Here is a 25,543-nt window from a genome sequence, read left to right as displayed (position 1 = left end):
CTCCAGCCACAGAGATACTCATAACTCTGGCCAGCAACACCCCTACCACTGTCTGCCATAGTGGCAACTACGAACCTGACAACCCTGGTTGTGGAAGAGACACTGTGACCTGGCTCCTACCCTGCTCCCTACTCTTGCAGCAGTAGAGCCAGGAGACCCCAGATGTGGTCCCACCATTCTGATGCCCCAAGCAGTGATGACAGCAACACCAGCAACAGAAAGGCACCAACCCCAGAGGCACAAGCAGTGACATCAAGGGCACACGGCAACACCTCTAATAGAGGAGATGGAGGGTGGAAAGTGCCCATTCTCAAATATAACCAGAGGCTGCTCAAGTAAGAGAATCCAAAACTTGTGCTATAGTGCCACCTACTGGAAAACAAAAGAAAAATATCTAATTACGAATCTGTTCAGTTGTTAGAATGAAATAAAAAATAGATAAATAAAAAAAATAAAAAATAAAAAAAAGCTTTCCCTAAAGAAGAAAGGTGTTTGCTACATCAAATGCACTGGCAGACGAACAACTCATCAAGTACCATGAAGAACCATGGTGACGTGGTATCACAAAAAGAAAATGACAATTCTCCAGAAACCAAACTTAAAGTCACAGAATATTGTAATCTAAATGATAGAGAATTCAAAATAGCTGTTATGAAGAAGCTCAATGAACTACAAGAAAATTCAGAAATGCAGTTCAACGAACTCAGGAATAAAAATAATGAACTCAAGGAATACTTTACCAAAGAGACTGAAACTCTAAAAAAGAACCAAACAGAAATTCGTGAGCTGAAGATCTCAACAAATGAGATGAAGAAGGCATTAGAAAGCATTGGAAATAGAGCAGACCATATGGAAGAGAGAATTAGTGAGCTCAGAAATAGAAATCTAGACATTTTACAAGTAGAGGAGGAAAGAGGAATAAGATATCTGAAAAATGAGAAAATTCTATGAGAGCTATCTGACTCTTTTAGGAAGGGCAACATTAGGGTAATTGGTATCATAGAAGGAGAAGAGAGGGAGAAGGGAGCAGAGAGCTTATTTAAAGAAATAATAGCTAGGGCTTCCCTGGTGGTGCAGTGGTTGAGAGTCCGCCTGCCGATGAAGGGGATGTGGGTTCGTGCCCCGGTCTGGGAGGATCCCACATGCCGTGGAGTGGCTGGGCCTGTGAGCCATGGCTGCTGAGCCTGCATGTCCGGAGCCTGTGCTCCACAGTGGGAGAGGCCACAACAGTGAGAGGCCCGCGTACTGCAAAAAAAAAAAAAAAAAGAAAGAAAGAAAAAAAGAAATAATAGCTAAACTATTTACAATAGCCAGGACATGGAAGCAACCTAAATGTCCAACAGAGGAATGGATAAGAAGGTGTGGTACATATATACAATGGAATATTACTCAGCCATAAAAAGGAACAAAATTGGCTCATTTGTAGAGACGTGGATGGACCTAGGGATTGTTATAGGAATGAAGTAAGTCAAAAAGAGAAAAACAAATATTGTATATTAACGCATATATGTGGAATCTAGAAAAATGGTATAGATGATCTTCTTGCAAAGCAGAAATAGAGACACAGACGTAGAGAACAAATGTATAGATACCAAGGGGGAAAGGGAGGTGGGATGAACTGGGAGATTGGCATTGACATATATTTACTATTGATACTATGTATAACATAGATAACTAATGAGAGTCTACTGTATAGCACAGGGAACTCTACTCAATGCTCTGTGGTGACCTAAATTGGAAGGAATTCAGAAAAGAGGGGATATATATATATATATATATATATATATATATATATATAGCTTATTCACTTTCCTGTACAGTAGAAACTAACACAACATTGTAAAGCAACTATACTCCAATAAAAGTTTAAAGAAAGAAATAATAGCTGAGAACTTCCCAAGCCTGGGGAAGAAACTGAATATACAAGTCCATGAAGCTAAGAAAACACCTAGCTGCATCAATGCAAAAAGACCTTCTGCAAGACACGTATTAAAACATTGTCAAAAGTCAATGACATTCAGAGTGAAGTAAGTCAGAAAGAGAAAAACAAATATTGTATGCTAACACATATATATGGAATCTTAAAAAAAATGGTCTTGAAGAACCTAGGGGCAAGACGGGAATAAAGACTCAGGCCGACTAGAGAATGGACTTGAGGATACGGGGAGGGGAAAGGGTAAGCTGGGACAAAGTGAGAGAGTGGCATGGACATATATACACTACCAAATGTAAAACAGATAGCTAGTGGGAAGCAGCCACATAGCACAGGGAGATCAGCTTGGTGCTTTGTGACCACCTAGAGGGCTGGGATAAGGAGGGTGGGAGGGAGGAGATGCAAGAGGGAAGAGATATGGGGATATATGTATATGTATAACTGATTCATTTTGTTATAAAGCAGAAACTAACACACCATTGTAAAACAATTATACTCCAATAAAGATGTTATAAAAAAGTCAATGACAAAGAAAGAATTTTAAAGGCAGCCAGGGAGAAAAATAATGGTAACCTACAAAGGAACACCTACTAGGTTATTAACAGATTTCTCAGAAGGAATTCTATCCAGCAAAGTTATCATTCAGATATGAAAGACAAATAAAGGATTTTACAGACAAACAAAAGCTGAGGGAGTTCATCAAAACTAGACCTACTTCACATTAAATCTTGAAAGGAGCCCTTTTACCTGAATCAAAAGGCAAAAGTACACAAAATTTTGAGTAAGATTACAAATAGACAGAAATAGATTGAAAGAATCAGAAAATTGCAATTCTACATCAGAATAGGTTCTTAAACAATTATAGCATAAAGCTTAAAGAGAAAAAAAACAGTAAAAATAACTATAGCTACTTCAATTTGGTAAGAAACTCACAACCAAAGAAGAAAGGACCAAACTAGTATAGGAAATTAAGATATGTCCTTTTCCTATCAACAGGAAAAGGACTATTTTATTTATGAGACATTTTATACAAACCTCATGGGAACCACATAACATAAATCTAAAGCAGAGACAAAAAACATAAAAAAGGAGGAAACTGAAAATAACATCATAGAAAACCACCAAACTAAAATGGCAGAAAGAAACACAAGTAAAAAGGAATAATGAAGATATAGAGCAACCAGAAAACAAAAGATAAAATGGCAGAACTAAGTCCTCATTTATCACCCTAAATGTAAATGGATTGAATTCACCAATTAAAAAACACAGAGTGGCTGGATGGATTAAAAAATACAAGACCCAACTATATGCTACTTCCAGGAAACTCATCTCAGCTCTAAAGACAAAACACTGGCTCAAAGTGAAGTATTAGAAAATGATACTCCAAGAAAATGGCAGTGAAAATAAAGTCAGTATAGCCATACTCATATCAGATGAAATAGATTTCAAACCAAAAAGGTAACAAGAGACAAAGATGGACATTATACAATGATAAAGGGGACAATTCATCAAGAAGACATAACAGTTATTAATACATACACACCTAACATAGGAGCACAAACATACATAAAGCAATTAATAACAGACCTAAAGAGGGAAATCAAAAGCAACACAATAATAGTAGGAGACTTTAACACCCCAATTACATCAAAGGATAGATCATCTAGATAGAAAGGAAACAGCAGCTTTCAGTGTAACATTAAACTAGATGGACTTTGATAGGTTTATACAAAACATTCCATCAAAACGCAGCAGAATACACATTCTTCTCAAGAGCACATGGAACGTTCTCAAGGATAGACCATCTGTTGGGACACAAAACAAGTCTAGAATTTAAGAAGATTGAAATTATATCAAGTATCTCTTCTGATCACAATGGTATGAAACTAGAAATTAACTACAAGAAGAAAGGTAGAAAAAAATCACAAATATGTGGAAACTAAACAACATGCTCCTGAACAATGATTGGGTCAATGGAGAAATCAAGAGAGAAATTTAAAAATACCTGAAGACAAATAAAAATGAAGTATAACATACCAAAATCTATGGGTTGCAGCAAAAGTGATACTAAGAGGGAAGTTTATAGAAATACAGGTCTACCTCAAGAAACAAGAAAAATCTTAAGTAAAAAACCTAGCCTTACACTTAACAGAACTAGTAAAAGAAGAATAAATGAGGCCCAAATTCAGTAAAAGGAAGGAAATTATAATAAAGAACAGAGCAGAAGTAAGTGAAATAGAGACCTAAAAGCAACAGAAAAGATCAATGAAAGTAAGAGCTGCTTCTTTGAAAGGATAAACAAAATTGTCAACCTTTTAGCTAGACTCAGAAAGAAAAGAGAGACGTTGCTCATAGAAAAAAAAGAGGAGAAATAACAATGGATACCATGGAAACACAAAAGATTATAAGAGAATTTTATGAACAGCTATATGCTAACAAATTGGACAACCTAGAAAATCTGGAAAATTTTAGAATCATACAACCTCGCAAGACTGAATTATGAAGAAATAGAAAATATGAATAGAACAATCACTAGCAAAGGGATTAGGATGGTTCAATATTCACAAACCAATGAATGTGATACACCACATTAACAAAATGAAAGATAAAAATCATATGATCATCTCAATAGACATAGAAAAAAACATTTTACAAGGTTCAATACTCATTTATGATAAAAAAATTCTCAACAAAATGAATATAGAAGGAACATGCCTCAACATAATAAAGGCCATATATGCCAAACTCACAGCTAACATATAAAATGGTGAAAAACTGAAAGCTGTCCATCTAGGATCAGGAAAAAAACAAGGATGATCACTCTTACCACTCTTATGCAACATAGGATTGGAAGTCTAAGCCAGAGCAATTAGGCAAGAAAAAGTAATAAAAGGAATCCAAATTGGAAAGAAAGAAGTAAAACTGTCACTATTTGAAGATGACATGATTTTATATAGGAAAACTTTAAAGACTTCATCAAAAAACTATTAGAAAATTTTAAAAATACAGTAAAGCTTTAGGGTAAAAAATCAATATACAAAAGTATATTGCATTTCTATACACTAAAAACAAATGGGCAGAAAGAGAAATTAAGTAAACAATCCCATTTATAATCACAACAAAAAGAAAATAATACTTGGAAATAAATTTAACCAAGGAGTTGAAAGACTTGTACTCTGAAAGCTCTATGACACTGATGAGAGAAATTGAAGAAGGCACAAAGAAATGGAAAGATATTCTGTGCTCATTGATTGGAAGAATTAACATTGTTAAAATGTCCATATTACCTAAAGGAATCTACAGATTCAATGCAGTCAATCCCTATCAAAACCCCAATGACATTTTTCAGAGAAATAGAACAGAGGATCCTAAAATTTATATTGAACCACAAAAGACCCTGAATAGCTAAAGCAATTCTGAGAAAAAGAACAAAGCTGGAGGTATCACACTCCCTGGTTTCAAACTATATTACAAAGTTAGAGTAATCAAAAAAGTATGGTATTGGCAGAAAAACAAACACACAGATCAGCGGAATAGAATAGAGAGCCCAGAATAAAACCACCCATATATGAAAAATTAATTTATGACAAAGGAGCAATGAACATACAATGGAGAAAGGATAGTCTTTTCAATAAGAGATGTTGGGACAACTGCACAGCCACATGCAAAATGGCTGAAACTAGAGCACTGTCTCACACCATATACAAAAATCAACTCAAAATAGATAAATACTTGAATGTAAGACCTGAAACCATAAAACTCCTAGAAGAAAACATAGGCAGTATTCTCTTTGACATTGGTCTTGGCAGTATCTTCCTGGACTGTCTCTTCAAGCAAGAGAAACAAGAGCAAAAATAAACAAGAGGGACTACATCAAACTAAAAGCCTCTGCACAGCAAAGGAAGCCATCCACAAAATGAAAAGACAACCTACCCTATGGGAGAAGATATTTGCCAATTATATGTCCAATATTGGTTACTATCCAAAGTACACAAAGAACTCATACAACTCAACATCAAAGAAATGAACAACTTGATTTAAAAATGGGCAGAGGACCTGAATAGACATTTTTTTTTTTCCAAAGAAGATGTACAGATGGCCAACAGACACATGGAAAGATGTTCAACTTCACTATTCATCAAGAAAATGCAATTCAAAACCATAATGAGATATCATTTCACACATGTTAGAATGGCTATTCTCAAAAAGACAATAAATAACAAATGCTGGAGAGGGTGTGGAGAAAAGGGAACCATAGTGCACTGTTGGTGAAACTGTAAATTGGTGCAGCCATTATGGAAAACAGTATGGAGATTCCTCAAAAAATTAAGAATAGAATTATGACATGATCCAGCAATTCCACTTCTGGGTATTTATGCAAAGAAAATGAAAACACTAACTCCAAAGATATGTGCACCCCTATGTTCATTGCATCATTATTTACAATAGCCATAATAACTATGTGAGATGATGACTGTGCTAATTAACTTCATTGTGGGAATCCTTTTGCAATTTATACATATATAAATATAAATCATCACATTGTACACTTTAAATATACTACAAATTTATTTGTCATTTATACCTCAGTAAAGCTGAAAAAATGTATACCAGGATGGGCCCTGTTGTTTTGAGTAGGAAGAAGATATTATTGACTCTCTGGATGGGTTTGTACCTCAGCTATTTTTTTCGATTAGTGACGTTGTGCTTGAATAGAAGGATAAGTTTGTGATCACATTCATCATCCCATTGATCAGTAAGATCAATCCTATCTCCCTCAGCCCTGTCTGCTCCCAAAGTTGTTTTCAGTCAAAGAGTATGATTTTTCCAGAGAGGATAACTATCAAAGGTATAAAATTTGCTGTGTTCCTGTGCTAGAACTTTCAAATAAGTCCACGTGGTCCATATGGAGAGGCTGGTATTTATCCATCTTTGTCTCAATAGAAAGGCACTTACGGAATGTGCAATCAATGAGAAGTCAAAATAAAACACAAGGGAGGACAAAAAGTATGGTGCAACGTGAATGAATTATCAGGGTGTCCTACAAAGGCCACCAAAGTCATCATGTATTGTATGAAAAACGGAATGCTTTCAGTGATTTGGGGCGATATTGGAGGTCAACAGAGAGTATTTCTCTCTATTCTTAGCTGTGCTACACCCACCCTCTCAGATCCTACCCAATGCCATTTTCCAGGATACTAGGTCTTTTGTTTGGAAAAATTCTGGAACTATAGACCTAACAAGAAAGTGTTATTACAACAGAACCAGAAGGAAAAAAGACAACCATTGGCTTTTATGTTTTAATACAGACTTTTGAAACTCAGGGCAGGTACAAATAGTTTGAAATAAAAAGGTTTGAGATTTTATAAGCCTAGAACTAAGGGCATAAGATTTTATGTCATACACAATAATTTCAGAAGACTGCATGATAAGTTAGAGCCATTTTGTCCTATTATAGAGGAGTTAAGGAGTCCCTTGACTGGCAGAAGAGGCGATTCAGAGAGGGGAAGAAGGAAGTTAGAAACTGGTAGGTCTCTGAGAAGAAGCCCTCTGTCCTGAACCCTTGTCCAAGTCCCAAGGAATAGGGATAATAAGATGTCCACATAGGTTTGGGTGATTTAAGCCCCATGCCATTTTCCAAGGGAGAACTCCCTCAGGCATGACATGGGAGGCATAGAGCAGAACTAACTACCTACCCCATCATGTCACAGATGAGATAATGGATTGGCAGAGTTATCCTGCACCTAACACAATACAGAAGCAGTAGAGTGGAAATGGCCTGTGATGTATTTTGTCAGAGAGGCCTGTAGAGAGTCTCACAGCCTGGCCTGTACCCTACTGTGACACAGAAGCAGAAAGCAAATCCTGGCACATTCCAGAGGACTGCAGAATTTATCTGAGGGAAAGACAGACCTAAAGAGATATTGTCATAAGAAGCAAGGGAAAGAGCAGCATGACCGGTGAGGATTGACAGCCAAGGATGAGAGAAAATAATATACATTTCAGTGGATGGAGCATAGATATGTGATAATAATCCAAGCCATATTTCCTCCCACTCTGCCTTGGCCTGCCAAGATTTAGAAATGATTTTGGATAAAGGGTGGAAAAACGATGCCTGTATTGATAGGTAACTTGTTGATTTTACTCAGTCCAGGTTTGCAAAGCCAGGAACTCAGCAGTGATTCTGCCTTGAAGATAATTAGGATCATGGGGAATATTCCTCAAATTCAAAAAAATACCCCAAATCTGAGATATAAAACAGAATACCAATTTAAGAATTTACTTTTAAAATATAACTGTTTCATGGGCTGTAATACTCAGATTCAGTCAGTGCATTCTCTTCTCTATTGGAAAGTTTACATGGGATGGTAATCAGATTATAGTCAGACGGTGATTAAATAAACCTGGGGAGTGAGCGGGATGGTTTTCATGGCTACTGTCATCCAGCTGGGAGACTAATGCACCCATTGTCACAGGAGGGGTCAACCTGTTGAGCAAATATTGATGTCAATTCGCCAGGACTTTTTCTCCCACATTGTGTCTCTATAATAATCTTTCCCAATAATGCTATTTCAAAATTGACCACTCCTCTTCTATCATCAGAATCTTTAAGCTAGTCAATATCATTGATTAGGCTGCAATCTAGTACTCACTTCTACCTTTTGACCTGAAAGACACTCCTTCTTTTGTGATTTTTGCATATAACTGAGCTCATCCATTGTGTGTTGCCTTTATTAGTGTAATTTACAATTGTGAAGGGAACTCACTGATACTTCTAAGACCACTTGCATTGTAGTATGTATGGTAGTTTATACCTAAGAATATATACACTTAAAATATTTAACATATATTTCAACATATGTATAGACCTTAACATACTGCACAGCTTTTGATTCAGGAGTCTTTCTCTAACAATTTATATAAAGGTAATAACAGGATGGATAGAAAGATTTACTTAAGAAGATGTTCAGCACAGAGTTGTCTTTGTTAATGAAAATATACTAAATGTACAACAATGAGAAGGTTAAATGAATTATGGTACTTTCATATAATGGAGTACTATATACCTTAAGAGTAATAAAGTAATCCTATATTTATTGACATGAGAAAATGTTAATAATTTTGCATTAAGTGAAAAATTCAAGTTTAAATCAGAATATGAAGTTGGACCTTACTTTTATTAAAAGGTTTACATATGAGTTGAAAAAACCCAGAAGGCTATGCATCAAAATGTAAATAGTGGTTATCTCTGGGTTTTCGGATCATGTGTCTTTCTTATTTTTTGTCTTTCTGCTTTCTTGAAATTTATAGCTTTCAATAGTGAAAATTCAGTTCTTATGATACAATCAAAACTTTTAGAATACTCAGGTGCATTAAAATTTATATTAATAAACAAAAACACTTTTAAAATTATTTTCACACAATAGAGTCTTCAATTGCATGGCGTCACAAACCTTCAACTTTCATATTTCTTCCATTAATATCTTTAAACCTTCTCCTGAACATGCTTTCTCCATCAATTACATGAGCTAAGCCAGCTGAAATCAAAATGGGGAAGTGGATTTAGTTTAACCTCTAGCAAGATTTTTCATATGCCCTTTTCCTTCCCTTCAAGATTCCGAGGTATTCTACATCTACACTATTGTGTTGTATTTCTTCTGTAAAAGAGAAGTATGATGATCATGATAATGTTGATGAATGCAACAATAATTGCAATAACAATCAAAGCAAAATTACAATTTTATCTAGTGCTGACAAATGTATTAAGCACTTTAGCTACATAGTTGTTTTTGGACCCATACAATTCTTTCAGGTAGGTCTTATCATTGCTATTTTATAGTTGAAAAAACTAAGTTTCAAAACTTTACCCGAGGCACTACACAGATGGTAAGTAGCAGAAACATGATTCAAATCTAGTTTTGTGAGAAGCGAAATTCCATGATGATAAATTTTTTTTCTATATTGCCTTTATTGGACTATCATGATTCAATAAAAAGCAGATATCCTAAGGCCTCTGCAAGGAGATCACCCCTCCCCCAGATCACCTCACTACTTAGAGCTGCCTACATCTTTCTTTACTACAATCACCATAGGAGGGCTAAGTTCCTAGGTCATCTCTCAACCATTTGCCTCTTGCCTCCATCCTGCTCTCTACATCTCCTAGTTTGTATCAGTCTTATACCACTTCCCAAACTGAATCCATTCACCGTATCTTCTGGCAACTCACAAGCTATCATTTAAATTTTTAAAATAAAAATATTTTTGCCCTCAAAATTTTACTTCTTGCTTTTTATTGTGGTAAAATATACGTAACATAAAAGATACCATTTTAATGATTTTAATAGTATAATTCAGTGGCACTAAGTGCATTCATACTGTTGTATAACCATCACCATTATCCGTCTCCATAGCTTTTTCATCTTCCCAACTAAAATTCTGTACCATTAAACAGTAAGCCCCATTTCACCCTTACCTAGCCCCTGGTAACCTGTAATCTACGTTGTGTCTGTGTGAATTTGATTATTCTAAATACCCCATATGACTGGACACATACAATATTTGACCGTGTTTAGCTTATTTCACCTATAATGTTTTCAAGATTTATCCTTATTATAACAGCTATAGGAATGTCATTCCATTTTATATATATACTACAATTTGTTTATCCATTCATCTGTGACATACATTTTGGCTATTGTGACTAATGCTGCTATGAACTATGGTATACAAATGTCTTATCTTTTTGGTTTTCAAATATTTTGACTATATACCTAGAAGTGGAACTGCTGGATCATATGCTAATCCTAAATTTAACTTTTTTAAGGAAACCCTATACTGTTTTCAACAATGGCTGTATCATTTTTACATTCCCCTAGCAATGCACAGTGTTCCAACTTCTACACATCCTTAAAAACACTTATTATCTTCTGGCTTTTGTTTTTGTAGTAGTCATCCTAATGGATGTGAAGTGGTATCTCAATACGGTTTTGATTTGTATTTCCCTAATGATTAGTGATATTGAACATCTTTTCATGTGCTTATTGGCTATTTGTATATCTTCTTTAGAAAAATGTCTATTAAAGTATTCTATCTATTTTTATTTATTTATGTATTTATTTTTAACTTTTTATTTTATATTGGAGTATAGTCGATTAACAATGTTGTGATAGTTTCATGTGCACAGCAAAGCGACTCAGCCATACAAATACATGTATCCATTTTTAAATAGGTTATTTGATATTATGTTGTTGAGTTGTAGGCATTATTTATATATTTTGGATATTAATCCCTTATCAGATATAAGATTTGCAAATATTTTCTCCACTTCTGTGGGTTGCCCTTTCACTTTCTTGATAGCATCCTTTGATGCACAAAAGTTTTAATTTTGATGAAGTCAATTTAATTTTTCTTTTGTTACCTGTGCTTTTTATATATTCAAGAAACCATTGCCAAATCCAATGTCATGATTTTCCCCTACGCTTTCTTCTGAGTTTTATAGCAATAACGTTTAGGTATCCCATCAATTTTGAGTTAATTTTTTTTTTTTTTTTTTTTTTGCTGTACGCGGGCCTCTCACTGCTGTGGCCTCTCCCGTTGCGGAGCACAGGCTCCGGACACACAGGCTCCGCAGCCATGGCTCGCGGGCCCAGCCGCTCCGCGGCATGTGGGATCCTCCGGGATCAGGGCACGAACCCGTGTCCCCTGCACCGGCAGGCGGACTCTCAACCACTGCGCCACCAGGGAAGCCCCTGAGTTAATTTTTATATATGCTATAAGGTAAGTGTCCAAACTCATTATTTGCATTCAGATATCAGTTTTCCTGGAACAATTTGCTGAAAACATTATTCTTTCCTTTATTGAATGATATTGGCACCCTTGTTGAAAATTATTTAAATATATATGCAAAGGTTTAGTTTTTGATCTTTATTCTATTCCTTTTGTCTATTTGTCTGTCGTTATGCCAGTACCATACTATTTTGTTTAATGTAATTTTGTAATAAGTTCTGAAATCAGGAAGTGTGAGCCTTCCAACTTTGTTCTTCTTTTCCAAGATTGTTTTGGCTTCAAAGGCAAGAGTCTCTTGAAATTTCATATGAATTTTAGGATGTATTTTCCTATTTCTGAAAAATAAAACTGTTGGGATTTTCATAGGGATTGCATTGAATCTCTGGATTGTTTTGGGTAGCATTGTCATCCTAACAATACTAAGTCTTCCGATCCATGAATACAAGATGTCTTTTCACTTATTTGTCTCTTCTTTATTTTCTTTTGGCAACATTTCATAGTATTCTGTACACAAGTCTTTCACCTTATATTAATCAGGGTTTTCCAGAGAAACAGAACCAATTGGATGTAGATGGATAGATAGACAGATGGATGGATAGAGAGAGAGAGAGAGAGAGATTTAATATAAGAAATTGGCTCATGCAGTTATGGAGGCTTGAGAGTCCAAAATCTGTAACATGGGTTGGCAAGCTGGAAATCCAGGAGAACCAGTAGTGTAGTTCCAGTCCCAAGGCAAACAGGTGAAAGAGAGCCACTGATGCTGAAGTCTGAAGGCAGTCTAAGGGAAAATTCTCTCATACTTAAGGAGGCTGTTTTGTTTTGTTTTGTTTTGTTTTTTTAAATTCAGACATTCAACTGATTGAATGGGGCCCACCCACGTCATGGATGGCAATCTGCTTACTCAAAGTTTACCGATTTTAATGTTAATCTCATCCAAAAAAACAACCTCCAAGTTGACACATAAAATTAACCATCATACATTCCCTTGTTAAATATTATTCCTAAGTATTACCTTCTTTTATTGGTATTGTAAATGGAATTATTTTCTAATTCCATTTTTTGATTATTCATTGTTAGCTCATAGAAATAGAACTGATTTTTGTTTGCTGATTTTGTATCCTGAAACTTTGCTGAATTCATTTACTAGATCTAACAGCTCTGTGTGTGTGTGTGTGTGTGTGTGTGTGTGGGTAATCTCTAGAGTTTGCTACTTATATCATCTGTGAATGGAGATCGTTTTACTTCTACCTTTCCAATTAATATGCTCTTTTCTTTTCTTTCTTTTTTTTTTTTTTTTTTTTTTTTTTTTTTGCGGTACGCAGGCCTCTCACTGTTGTGGCCTCTCCCATTGCAGAGCACAGGCTCCAGACGCGCAGGTTCAGCGGCCATGGCTCATGGGCCCAGCCACTCCATGGCATGTGGGATCCTCCCAGACTGGGTCACGAACCCGTGTCCCCTGCATTGGCAGGCAGACTCTCAACCACTGTGCCACCAGAGAAGCCCAATATGCTCTTTTCTTAATCTTGCCTAATTGCTCTGGCTAGATCTTCCAATACTGCATTGAATAGAAGTGGCAGAAGCATGCATCCTTCTCTTGTTTATGATCATGCAGGAAAAGCTTTAAGTCTTTTGCCACAAGTATAATGTTAGTTGTGAGTCTTTTATATATGACCTTTATTATATTGAGGAAGTTATATTATTTCAGTCTTAATTTGTTGAATGTTTTTATCATGAAAGGATGTAGAATTTCATCAAGTCCTTTTTTGCATCAATTGAGATAATCACGTGTTTTTATCCCTTCATTCTGTTAATGTTTTGTATTACATTGATTTTCATATGATGAGTCATGCTAGCATTACAGGAATAAGTCTCACTTGATAATCATGTATAATTATATATATATATATATATATATATATATATATATATATATATATATATATATGTTGTATAACTTGATTTGCTAGTATTTTTGCGGATTTTTACATTGATATTCATAAGGGATATTGTTCTATAGCTTTCTTTTCTTGTAGTGCCTTGGTCTGGCTTTCATAACAGGATAATACTGGTCTCATAGAATGAGTTGGGAAGTGTTCCCACTTCTTCAATATTTTGAAAGAGTTTGAGAACGATTGTTGTTAATTCTTTACATTTTTGGTAGAGTTCACTTCTGAAGCCATCTGGTCCAGGACTTTCCTTAGTTGGGAGGTTTGCTGATTTTAATCTCCTTAGTATTTATAAGTCTATTCAGATTTTTTGCTTGTCATGATTCAGTTTTGGTAAGTTGTGTGTTTCTAGAATTTTGTCCATTTCATAAAGCTTATTCAATTCATTAGTGTACAATTGTTTTAGTACTCTCTTATAATCCTTTTTATTTCTGTAAAATTGATAGTTATATACCCATTTTCATTTCTGATTTTAGTAATTTATTTCTCTCTTTTTTCTTAATCAATCTAGCTAAAGGTTTGTCAATTTTGTTGATGTTCTTGAAGAAAAGTGTTCTATATATCTCGATTAGGTCCAATTGGTTTTCGGTGTTCAAATCCTATACTTCCTTATTGATATTTTGTTGTTGAATTTCTTTGATTTTTATATTCATATCTTTCATAAATTTTTGGAAGTTTTCAGCCATTATTTCTTCAAGTGATCTCTCTTCCTATTTCTCTCTCTTCTCCTTTTGAAACCATAATGCATATGTTTGTCTGTTTAACGTTATCCCATTAGTCCCTTAGGCTCAGTTCACTTTCTTCATTATTTTCTGTTCTTCAGACTCTCAATTTTCAAATACGTTATCTTTGACTTTACTTATTATTTCTTTGCCTCCTCAGGTGCTGTGCTGAACTCCTTTAAGTAAAATTTTCAATTCCGTTATTGTAGCTTGAGTTCCAGAATTTCTGTTTGGTTCCTTTTTATAATTACTATCTCTTTGATATCCTAATTTTGTTCATGTATCATTTTCCTGATTTCTTTTATTTTTCTCTATGTTTTCCTTTAGCTCTTTGAGCACATTTGAAACAGATTTTTAATGTCTGTATACTGCTTCTTCAGGGATGGTTTCTGATATTTTATTTTCTTTTTTTGAATGGGTCTGTTTTTGAATGCTTTCCTATTTCTTTATATGCCTTGTGATTTTTGTTGTTGTTGAAAATTGGACATTTGGAAAAATTCACATCTCCCATTCTTTACAGCCAGGTTCTCTGTCAAGGCAATCCTTCACTAATTAGCTGGGTGTGTTATAAACCTTGCAATCAGCTTGAGGTTAAAGCTTAAGTTCTCAGTTCTTTTCTAAGTGTGCATCTGACCTGGGCTTGTGTGTGGCATTTTTACTTCCCACATGTACATGGCTGCTTTTCAGTGTCTTAATCTCCCAAAGAGTCTCACCCAAGCTTCTCCTCAGGGCTTTACTTGTTCCATTTTATGTCTCTACCCATATTCAATTACCTCAGTTGTCTGTGGGTCTGTAGTCCCCCTGTATCTATCCCAACAGTGCCTGCTGCTTCTCCAGCTTGAGATCCAAGTAAGACGAAATAGAGACCAATCCTTCATGCAGCCACAGGCCTGGTTAGAAGTTTGTGTATAAGGTCTGAAATGCTCCCTTCAGACAAGAAATGGAATTTGGAACTGAGATATCCCCTCCTCCAGACCAAGACTGTGCCATGGGGGGGAGGGGGTGGGGAAGGACTGTGCAAAAATTCTACAAATTTTCCTACCATTTTGAGCGTGGCTTTTTCTTCAGTGGGTGTTCACTTGGTTGTTATTGCTCTTTGACTGTTTTCTAAGGCTTGTATAAGTTCATTTTAGCTAGTCTCTCATTTTATTTTTTAATGTTCCCATGAGAGAAAAATGGCCTAGAGCTTCCAAGTCTGCCATTTTGCTGATGTTGCTCCTCCCAAAATACTTTTAATTTCCTTTATAAAAAATTCCTTTCCCTTTCTTTTTCTAACTGAAACCTAGATGTCCAATGAGGATACTACTTTCCCTTCAGTTCTTTCAAGTGGTGAAAGTTTTCAGTTTCACATCCTATATAACCTAGAGACTGGAATTGAAATAGACATTTTCTTCACTCCATGTTGCTACTTCAGAACAATTTCTCCTCTCTATTCCTTCATATCCCAAGATCCTATGCCAACTGCCATGCCATTTGCTGCACTTTCTTGTTATTGTTAACTACTAAAATGTTGTTCACTTTGCCTCATTCATTTCAATCTTTAGCGTCTGATCATTCTCTTACCCTCTCTCTATCATGAATACTGTTAGCAATACTTATGATTAAAACATCTATTTAGATAACCGATACAAAACACTTGCTTTTCAATACCACTGTATTCTCAGCTTTGAAGATTTCTTCCTCTATTCCACTTAATTCTTTCATTCCCATGGTTATACTCCACTCATCACCGATCATTGCATTGCCTCCAAAATCTTGAATTCAAGCATCCTACTCTAACCCATTTATTCCTCTCTTTCCAACTCAATTACTCAAGTACCTTTAGATCACTAATTCTTCAACCTCATCGAGTCCTCTTGTCTATGTACCTTACCATTATTTCATTCATCCCTACTCACCCATTTTACTTACATTCACTGTCATCTCTATAGTCTCTCCTTTGTAAACATTCTTAACTCCCATGTAGCGCCTGGGTAAAATAGGAAAGATCTCATTGAGACTACCCATAAATCATATACTGAGATTGCCCATACTGTATCAGAGCAACTGGTTTTATCTCAGACAATTAATGTTATTAATTAGGGCTTTTTATGTTGTCTTTCCTTGCCTTGAAGCTTGGTTTATAAAGATCATATATGAACTCATCTAAGATACAGGATTTTAAAAAAGGGAGGAAACTTTAAATTTTCTTTTTGGAGGAAGAGGAAAAGAAAGGGGCAGGAATGTCAAGGCAACATAGCAAATTATTTAGAAGCCTTTCTCCCCTAACAAAACCTATTGGTGTAATGAGAGCACAAAGGGACTTTAAAAAAAAAAAAGAAAGAAAAAAAATCTTGCTCAGTTTTGTGAATGCATTTCTGTTATCTGCAAAAGTGGGGAAGTTTGGCTTCTGTTTCCTTTACTTTGATTCCTTCAGTTATTATTGCCACATTATACAGTCATTTGTACAATGTTTTGGCAGACATTCACTGTTGCATAAATTAAAGTCATGGAATTTCATTTTGCCTACATATCTTTATGAAAATACTAGCAACATTTTTATTTGAATGTCAAAATTTGTCAACCATTAAACTGATTGATTTTTCATTATACAATTCAATAGAATAGTCAGTCTTCAGTCTGTATGCAACATTATTCTGAGTAAAAGACTCATTGTTGAAAAATCCTTCCTGCTTATACTTTAAAAATGATATTCCTTTCACAGGACAGCCTCATGTTTTAAAGCTATCTTTATACATGAATTGCTCCATTAATATTCTTGGTACAGGAATAGCACGGTAATTCACCTTACTGCAAAGAAAGAGCTTTTCTATTTTGTAGTAGCAACACTAACCTTTTAATTGAATTTTACTTTAATTTCCCTCAGAAAGAGCCTATTGCTCATGCAATGTTGATTGTGACCCTCAAGAAAATGATCAAATTAACTGTCTTGGAAACAGAAGAACCTTTTTTGAAGGACAAACAGGTCTCAGCTGCTGTGTTGTATTTCCTATGCAAATCCTTTAAAATGGATCATGAACGTCTTTTGTAGGCACACCTGTCGTGGAAATAGTCTAGGCTAAATTGTAGGTTCATTTACCCTTTGGCTATGCCTCTAAAAATGTCAGAAAAGATGCCAATCCATGTCAACTACTGTTGGAGCAGATGTTGGTTGGTTAGGAATGGGAGAGCAACCTTTATATTGACTTATTTATTTGGAAAAAACAATGGAAGGTGTAAATTTCCACAGTCACATCCTTGCTTCATTAAGGCAGATATGTGTTTGTTTGTATGTCATATAATTCCAAAACAATACTAGAATGAAAACTGCCCATTGTTTAAAAACCTCATCACAAATGTCAAAATGACAGAACTGTCCAGCAGTAGGAAACTAAATGAGGTGGTAAAAAACTCCTTTCTCTAAATATTAGGGGTACACAACTTCTAAGGAGACAAAGAAGCGATTGATTATAAACAAAAAATATCTCTATTGAAAAGGGAACACTGAAAGAAAAGTTAAGAGTTTAGCTTGTAGAATCAATATCATAAAGTGAGAAATCAGGAAGGGATGAAAGCGAGAATTGATGCTCATACCTTGCTAGGTTAGTAGCCTTGAACGTCTAAAAATGTTGGTGAAGAGAGCTCAGAGAAACATTGAATTACTTGTAGATCTTGAAAAATCTATCAAGCTAATAGACACAGTACACTTTCAGATATTGTGGGTGGAAGTTCAATGGCAAACTCTAGAGTTAAGATCATGTCACAAGCACTGAGGGGAACTTTCTGAAATGACTGTGATAAAAAGTGGAAAGTCTGGGCTTAAGATGCTCTTGTATGCTTTCAAAGAACACTGGGCTTGCTTACAAATGACAAAGACACAGTTTGGATCATTAAAATAAGATCAACAGTCACACAATTAAGAATATGAAAAGAAGGATTGTGATAAAAATTACTATAATTTCAGTTATCTGTCATGTAGAATAAGCCAAATTGCAAAACTGTGAGTGGTATTTATTTTGAGTTATGGCCACCTCTCTGCTTCTCCAGGTTTACTCTGTGACAAATTGCCCCCAAGATCTATAATTAGATGCTAAGAACTCTTAATAATGATTTATTTAAGGGACTTCCCTGGAGGTCCAGTATTTAAGACTTTGCTTTCCAGTGCAGGGGGTGTAGGGTTCAATCCCTGGTTGGAGAGCTAAGATCCCACATGCCTCACAGCCTAAAAACCAAAAAAAAAAAAACCCCATAAAACAGAAGCAATATTGTAACAAATTCAATAAAAGATTTTATAAATGGTCCAAACAAAAAAAATCTTTAAAAAATAATAACTATTTATTTAAAAAGAAAATATAATTTGAAAGTTTATTAAATGTATTTTAGGATAAAGATAAATACATATTTACCATATAGTAATTTTAAACTCAGTAAAGCAAGTAATGCACCTGTGAAAAATCAGTGGGGCAAGGAGACAAGATGGTGGAGTAGAAGGACTTGAGCTCACCTCCTTTCATGAAAACATCAAGATCACAACTAACTGCTGAACAACCATCAATAAAAGAAGTTTGGAACTTACCAAAAAAGATATTCTGCATCAAAAGACAAAGAAAAAACCACAACAAGATGGTAGGAGGGACACTTTCATGATAAAATCAAATCCTATGCCCACTGGGTGGGTGACCCCCAAATTGGAAAGTAAATATATCGCAGAGGTTTTCCCACAGAAGTGAGAGTACTGAGCCCCACCTCAAGCTCCCCTGCCTGATGGTCTGGCATTGGGAGGAGCATCAGAGCTTTTGGCTTTGAAAGCCAGTGAGACTTCAGTGCAGGAGCTCCACAGGACTGGTGGAAACAGACTCCACTCTTGGAGGGTGCACACCAGGTTTCATGTGCACTGGGACCCATGGCAAAGCAGAGGCTTCATAGGAGCCTGGGCCAGACCTACTTGCAGATCTTGGAGGGTCTCCTGGGGAAGCAGGGATCAGATATGGCTCACTCTGGGGAAAAAGACATGGGTGGCAGAGACCCCAGGGAATATTCATTGGTGTGAACTCTCCCAGAGGTCGCCATTTTGGCACCAAGACTTGGTCCCACCCAAGAGCCTACAGGCTTCACTGCTGTGATGCCTCAGAAATGAAAAAGGAGAAGTAACAACTGACACCGCAGAAATACAAAGGATCATGAGAGATTACTACAAGCAACTATATGCCAATAAAGTGGACGACCTAGAAGAAATGGACAAATTCTTCGAAAGGTACAATGTTCCAAGAATGAACCAGGAAGAAACAGAAAATATGAACAGACCAATCACAAGTACTGAAATTAAACTGTGATTTAAAAACTTCCAACAAACAAAAGTTCAGGACCAGATGACTTCACAGGTGAATTCTATCAAACATTTAGAGAAGAGTTAACACCTATCCTTCTGAAACTATTCCAAAAAATTACAGAGGAAGGAACACTCCCAAACTCATTCTATGAGGCCACCATCACCCTGATACCAAAACCAGATGAAGATACCACAAAAAAAGAAAATCACAGGCCAATACCACTGATGAACATAGATGCAAGAATACTCAACAAAATACTAGCAAACTGAATCCAACAATACATTAAAAGGATCATACACCATCATCAAGTGGGATTTATCCCCAGGATGCAAGGATTCTTCAATATACACAAACCAATCAATGTGATACACCACATTAACAAACTGAGGAATAAAAATCATATGATTATCTCATTAGGTGCAGAAAAAGCTTTTGATAAAATTCAACACCGATTTATGATAAAAACTCTCCAGAAAGTGGGCATAAAGGGAACATACCTCAACATAATAAAGACCATATATGACAAACCCACAGCTAACATCATACTCCATGGTGAAGAGCTGAAAGCATTTAATCTAAGATCAGGGAAAAGACAAGGATGTCCACTCTCGTCACTTTTATTCAACATCATTTTGGAAGTCCTAGCCATGGCAATCAGAGAAGAAAAAGAAATAAAAAGAATCCAAATTGGAAAAGAAGATGAAAAATCATCACTCCTTGCAGATGACATGATACTATACATAGAAACTCCTAAAAAGCTACTGTAAAACTACTAGAGCTCATCAATGAATTAGTAAAGTTGCAGGATACAAAATTAACACAGAGAAATCTCCTGCATTTCTATACATTAACAATGAAAGATCAGAAAGAGAAATTAAGGAAACAATCCCATCTACCATCTCATCAAAAAGAATAAAAGACCTAGGAATAAACCTACCTGAGGAGGCAAAAGACCTGTACTCTGAAAACTATAAGATGCTGATGAAAGAAATTGAAGATGACATGAACAGATAGAATGATATACCATGTTCTTGGATTGGAAGAACCAATATTGTCAAAAATGAATATACTACCCAAAGCAATCTACAGATTCAGTGCAATCCCTATCAAATTACCAATGGCATTTTTCACAGAACTAGAACAAAAAATTTTAAACTTTGTATGGAAACACAAAAGATTCCGAATAGCCAAAGCAATCCTGAGAAAGAAAAATGGTGCTAGAGGAAGCAGGCTTCCTGTCTTCAGACTATACTACAAAGCTACAGTAATCAAAACAGTATGTTACTGGCACAAAAACAGAAATATAGATTAATGGAACAGGATACAATGTCCAGAAATAAATTCACAAACCTATGGTCAATTAATCTATGACAAAGGAGTCAAGAATATACAATGGAGGAAAGACAGTCTCTTCAATAAATGGTGATGGGAAAGCAGGACAGCTACATGTAAAAGAATGAAATTAGAACATTCTCTAACACCATACACAAAAATAAATGCAAAATGGATTAAAGACCTAAATGTAAGGCCAGATACTGTAAAACTCTTAGAGGAAAACATAGGCAGAACACTCTGATATATATCGCAGCAATATCTTTTTGGATTCACCTCCTAGAGTAATGAAAATAAAAACAAAATGGAAATACAACCCACAGAATAGGAAAAAATATTTGCCAATGAAGTGACTAACAAGGGATTAATCTCCAAAATATAAAAACAGCTCACACAGCTCAATAAAAAAAAACAATCAAAAAATAAGCAGAAGATCTAAATAGACATTTCTCCAAAGAAGACATGTAGATGGCCAACAGGCACATGAAAAGATGATCAATGTTGCTAACTATTAGAGAAATGCAAATCCAAACTACAATGAAGTGTTACCTCACAAAGGTCAGAATGGCCATCATCAAAAAGTCTACAAACAATATATGCTGGAGAGGGTGTTGAGAAAAGGGTACCCTCCTACATTGTTGGTTGGAATGGAAATTGATGCAGCCACTATGGAGAACAGTATGGAGGTTCCTTAAAAAACTAAAAATACAACTACCATATGATCAAGCAATCCCACTCCAGTGCATGTATCTGGAGAAAGCCATAATTTGAAAGGATGCATGCACCCCAGTATTCATTGCAGCACTATTTACAATAGCCAAGACATGGAAGCAACGTAAATGTCAAACGACAGAGGAATTGATAAAGAAGATGTGGTACATGTATACAATGGAATATTACTCAGCCATAAAAAAGAATGAAATAATGCCATTTTCAGCAATATGGATGGACCTAGAGATTAGCATACTAAGTGAAGTAAGTCAGACAGAGAAAGAGAAACAGCGTATGATATCCCTTGTATGTGGAATCTAAAAACATGATAAAGATGAACTTATTTATAAAATAGAAACAGACTCACAGACTTAGAGAAGGAACTTATGGTTACCAGAGGGGAAGAGTGGGGGGGAGGGATAGACTGGACGTTTGGAATTGACATGTACGCACTACTATATTTAAAATAGATAATCAACAAGGACCTACTGTATAGCACAGGGAACGCTGCTCAATATTCAGTAATAACCTAAATGGGAAAATAATTTGAAAAAGAATATATAAATGTGTATGTATAACTGAATCACTTTGTTGTACACCTGAAACTAACACAACATTGTTAATCAACTATGCTCCAATATAAAATAAAAATTTTAAAAAGACAAATATATTTATCACTTATATGTGGAATCTAAAAAAAAAATGATACCAATGAACTTATTTACAAAACAGAAAGACACTCACAGACTTCAAAAACAAACTTATGATTACCAAAGGGGAAATATGGGAGGGAGGGATAAATTAGGGGTTTAGAATTAACATATAAACACTGCTATATATAAAATGGATAATCAACAAGGACCTACTGTATAGCACAGGGAACTCTACTCAATATGCTGTAATAACCTACATAGGAAAAGAGTCTGAAAAAGAATGGATATATGTATATATGTAACTGAATCACTTTGCTATACACCTGAAACTAACACAACATTGTAAATCAACTATACTCCAATATAAAATAAAAAGTATATTCAGAAAAAAAGAATCAGTGAGACAAACATGTCCCTTCTCCATTAAAGAAAAGACTATGAGAGCAACATAACAAATTACACAAAAGAGGGTATGGCATCCAGGCAGTGATGTATCAAACATGGACATAAATTGCTAGAAGTATGGATGACTGAATTTCCAAGTTCCTTTTTTGGGTAATATTCAGATTTATGGCATTCTGAATCATTTTCTATTAAGATAAGAAGAAACGTATTTTTCAGGAAGGCAAATTATTAAGTACTTATCCAAAAATATAAAAGATATCCAAAGTAATGTTTGTGAAAATAACATACAAAATGCATACTGGAATATTATTTACATTATCTACAAAGCTCAAGCTAATTTGAAAAATTCATAGAAAAGTAGACATTTAGGACTTTTCCTAATAGAAAAGCTGTTCACAACAAAAATGGAATTGATTTGTTTCTACCCCAAATTTACCTCCTACCCTTCCAGCCTCACCAATAAGCAGCTTGCTACATTGAAATTTCCATTACATTTTATGATTAAATATCATTACATTGTAAGATTATCACTAAATTTGCAGTAGAACACAGAAAGGAAGGTATAACATAAATTTTCTTCTTTAAAATATATCTGATTAAATCCAACAAAACCGCTTTGGGAAAAATCTACATACAGACATGTTGCACTCAGGTAAGAAGGAGTTTTGACATAGATGGGAAATAAAATATATTACATTTTTAGCTGAAATAGGATACTGATTTTGAGACCTAGTCAATTGACCTAAGATCTATGTTTTCATGAACTCTGATTACTAAAGATAATTATATTCTGATATGGAAGGAGTTGTTTTATAGAGGTGGCAACCTGGAAGCCCATGAGCTACCTCCAGCCCAGAGATGGGTTGTGTTTGGCCCAGACAGTGTTTTGTTTCTTTAAACTGAATTAGTTGCCAACAGTTAATCAGGAGATTTTGTATTAAAATTTAGATTTCTAACTACTCTTGCAAATTCAGAGGATTTATCAACTGTTACCCTGCCTCCTTGCATGGGAAAAACTATATTGCCACAAGTGGCAGTGACTGAATAGATGATACTTAATTTAGACAGAGTCTGTGCTCTCCAATTGTCCATAGTCCACACCAGACCCTCTTTATTCATTTAGGTCATCAGTTTTGTGATCTCTGTTTAAGAGAACCAGTTCTGGTTTGTTTGTAACTTTACTGTATCTCACTGCCATAAAGATTACAGTTGGCTTTGAGTTAAATGCATTTTGATGTTTGACTAACTCATTTTATTTTGCCAATACAATAAGTGGCAGCACATTATAACTCTGTGGGAGTGGCAATGGCAAGCCGGACATAAATTATGCACCCCAGCCATTTCCACACATTATCATGCGATAATAAATTGTCTCTTTCTTTTGTGTAACACAACAGTGCTATGAAATAGGCACTTGTTCCTATTTTCCAGTTGAAGAAACTGAGGCCACATGTCAATTACATAACTTGCTAGTACATGGTGGATCTAGGATTCTAAGCCAGATCTGTCTGACTACATGATCCCCTGTGCTTAATCAATACATGATTATAAAGTAGCCTAGTGGGTTGTAGGGCACTATACAGTAGAGTCAATTTCACTTTTTTATCCTATTCTTTGGCAGCATGAGACTCCTAAAGTGGGAGGGGACTGTTATGTGGAATATAGACACATGACTATTATGTCCTGCAAAATACAAATCCATCAAGAAAAGTTTTGGAATTTAATTAAAGGAATATTAGCAGAAACTGACTAGGCTCAAAATAAACAGGAAGCTGCTAATAATAAACTTTCCTTGGAAGTGGTCAATGTCTTTCCTGATAATTTTTTATCATAGTAAAAGTATTTTAATTATGATCTTAATGCTCATAAAAGTATAAATATTTATAAGTTTTTTCATCAGACCAGAAAAGAATCATTCCCACTTTCCTTTTCTCACACATGCAAGACTCTATAACTCCTTTAAAGTCTTCATAGGAACAAAAGCTTTTTATCTCAATTCAAATGAACAATATTAATATAATTGTACTGGGAAGTTAGATGGAAGGTAGATATTGGGATGGTACAAGTGAGCTTGTAGCCTCATCTAGAATAAGAGAAAGTCAACAAAGCAAAACACAATGTAGAGGTAAAAGCATATAATTTAAACCCATGGAGGTAAATTCTAAAGAACTAAAAACCAAAATGGTTAAAAGTATTGTGCATCTGGGGAGCAAGAGTAGAAGTGGGAGGGGTCTATCTGGAAGCTCTTAATTTTCATTATATCCTTTCCTATACTATTTGGTTATTTAACTTTGTGCTTGTGTTACTTATTAAAAATACTAAAATGTTCTCAGATGCAGAGGCAGAAATGACACTTCATCTCAGCTATTTCGAGAAAGATGAATAACCTTCAAAAATTGGCATACAAAATTTCAGCCTTGATATGCTGTTTAGTGACATTGTTTATTACATGTGTTTTAAAATAGTTCTATATATTTCTGATAAACTTGTGGTAAACATGTTAACAAAATGGTGCTTCTGGCAAGTCCTGACATATTTTGAGCATTCTCAGCAGTGATGAGAGGAGGAAGCAGAATATGCCTGCAAAAGCAATATTCTACAAAGATAATTTCCCAGGAGCTAGGGGGATAAGCACTTATAAGATAGTTATAATAGTATTTGACAAGTGCTAGGAAATAAAAAGAGTAGTAATATAGTCACTTCAAATTACTCATGGGAACAGACAAAATATTACATTAACAAATAG

Source organism: Mesoplodon bidens, assembly GCF_964165515.1.
Source record: "Mesoplodon bidens genome assembly, chromosome: X".
In the NCBI taxonomy this organism is placed as follows: Eukaryota; Metazoa; Chordata; class Mammalia; order Artiodactyla; family Ziphiidae; genus Mesoplodon; species Mesoplodon bidens.
The sequence above is the reverse complement of the archived record's forward strand: the minus strand, read 5'-3'. Positions refer to the sequence as shown.